This window comes from Oncorhynchus keta, chromosome 20, assembly GCF_023373465.1.
Source record: "Oncorhynchus keta strain PuntledgeMale-10-30-2019 chromosome 20, Oket_V2, whole genome shotgun sequence".
NCBI classification, from domain to species: Eukaryota; Metazoa; Chordata; class Actinopteri; order Salmoniformes; family Salmonidae; genus Oncorhynchus; species Oncorhynchus keta.
In genome coordinates, this window is record NC_068440.1 from 37695286 (window position 1) to 37697785 (window position 2500).

A 2500-nucleotide genomic window follows, 5' to 3' on the forward strand; every position below is an offset into this window, starting at 1 on the left:
GGCCACTGTGTTCTTGGGGACCTTCAATGCTGCAGAAATGTTTTGGTACCCTTCCACAGATCTGTGCCTCAACACAATGCTGTCCCGGAGCTCTACAGACAGTTCCTTCCACCTCATGGCTTGTTTTTTCTCTGACATGCACTGTCAACTGTGGTACCTTTTATATAGACAGGCGTGTACCTTTACAAATCATGTCCAATCAATTGAATTCACCACAGGTGGACTCCAATCAAGTTGTAGAAACATCTCAAGATGATCAATGGAAACAGGATACACCTGAGCTCAATTTCAAGTCTCGTAGCAAAGGGTCTGAATACTTATGTAAGTAAGGTATCTTTTTAAAAATATATATACATTTACAAAAATGTCTAAAAACCTATTTTGCTTTGTTTTGGTATCATGTGTATATTTCTATTTACTCCATTTTATAATAAGCCTGTAACGTAACAAAATGTGGAAAAAGTCAAGGGGTCTGGAATACTTTCCAAAGGCACTTGTATACATATTAACAGAAAAGATATGGGGATTGGAAATGATGCAGACAATAACATTGATAGAAACTACAATATGTTTGCTATATTAAAGCTGATGTACCCCTAAAAATACAAAGTAAAATATTCATTTACCGCCTGCTGATGTAATCAGGCAGGACAAAACTCCATCCCACTGTCTTTTTAAACAGCTCTTTCACTAAAAGGGCATCGCCATTTTCCCAATTTCGCAGTATTGTGGGTGGAAATATACACTGATTGTACAAATCCTTCCTAATATTGAGTTGCGTACCCCTTGTGCCCTCAGAACAACCTCAATTCGTCGGAACATGGACTCTACAAGGTGTCGGAAGCGTTCCACAGGGATGCTGGCCCATGTTGACTCCAATTCGTTCCACAGGGATGCTGGCCCATGTTGACTCCAATGCGTTCCACAGGGATGCTGGCCCATGTTGACTCCAGTGCTTCCCACAGGGATGCTGGCCCATGTTGACTCCAATGCGTTCCACAGGGATGCTGGCCCATGTTGACTCCAATGCGTTCCACAGGGATGCTGGCCCATGTTGACTCCAATGCGTTCCACAGGGATGCTGGCCCATGTTGACTCCAATGCGTTCCACAGGGATGCTGGCCCATGTTGACTCCAATGCGTTCCACAGGGATGCTGGCCCATGTTGACTCCAGTGCTTCCCACAGGGATGGTGGCCCATGTTGACTCCAATGCGTTCCACAGGGATGCTGGCCCATGTTGACTCCAATGCGTTCCACAGGGATGCTGGCCCATGTTGACTCCAATGCGTTCCACAGGGATGCTGGCCCATGTTGACTCCAGTGCTTCCCACAGGGATGGTGGCCCATGTTGACTCCAGTGCTTCCCACAGGGATGCTGGCCCATGTTGACTCCAATGCGTTCCACAGGGATGCTGGCCCATGTTGACTCCAGTGCTTCCCACAGGGATGGTGGCCCATGTTGACTCCAATGCTTCCCACAGGGATGCTGGCCCATGTTGACTCCAATGCGTTCCACAGGGATGCTGGCCCATGTTGACTCCCAGCAGTGTTGCAGTTCTTGACACAAACTATCATACCCCGTTCAAAAGCAGTTCAATCTTGGCAGTAAGGCAGGGGTGACATGGATCTTAACAGGGTTGGTTTCGCACCCGGCAACAAAGGATGAATGGGCTAATGCTGCTAATTACTTGCTTCCACCCAAAACATTTAGTCACACACACACACGCGCACACACACACATGCACACACGCACACACGCACGCACGCACACAGACACACACACACACACACACACACACACACACACACACACACACACACACACACACACACACACACACACACACACTCACACACACACACACACACTTCCTCAGTTGTAGGTTAAGCAGCGACCGTAATGACTCACTGAGTGATTCAGTGCCATTGAGCATGATGCAGGGGTGTATGTGTGTGACTATCAGGGTGTTTGTTGGTGTTGGTGAGCTAAGCAAGACAGAGAGAGAGAGAGAGAGAGACACACAGATAGAAACATAGAGAGAGAGAGAGAGAGAGAGAGAGACAGAGAACTAGAGAGAGAGAGAGAGAGAGAGAGAGAGAGAGAGAGAGAGAGAGAGAGAGAGAGAGAGAGAGAGAGAGAGAGAGAGAGAGAGAGAGAGAGAGAGAGAGAGAGAGAGAGAGAGAGAGAGAGAGAGAGAGAATCCGCTAGAATCCGAAGTCAAATGTCTGCTGTTTGCTGATGATCTGGTGCTTCTGTCACCAACCAAGGAGGGCCTACAGCAGCACCTAGATCTTATGCACAGATTCTGTCAGACCTGGGCCCTGACAGTAAATCTCAGTAAGACCAAAATAATGGTGTTCCAAAAAGGTCCAGTCACCAGGACCACAAATACAAATTCCATCTAGACACTGTTGCCCTAGAGCACACAAAAACTATACATACCTTGGCCTAAACATCAGCGCCACAGGTAACTTCCACAAAGGTGTGAACGATCTGA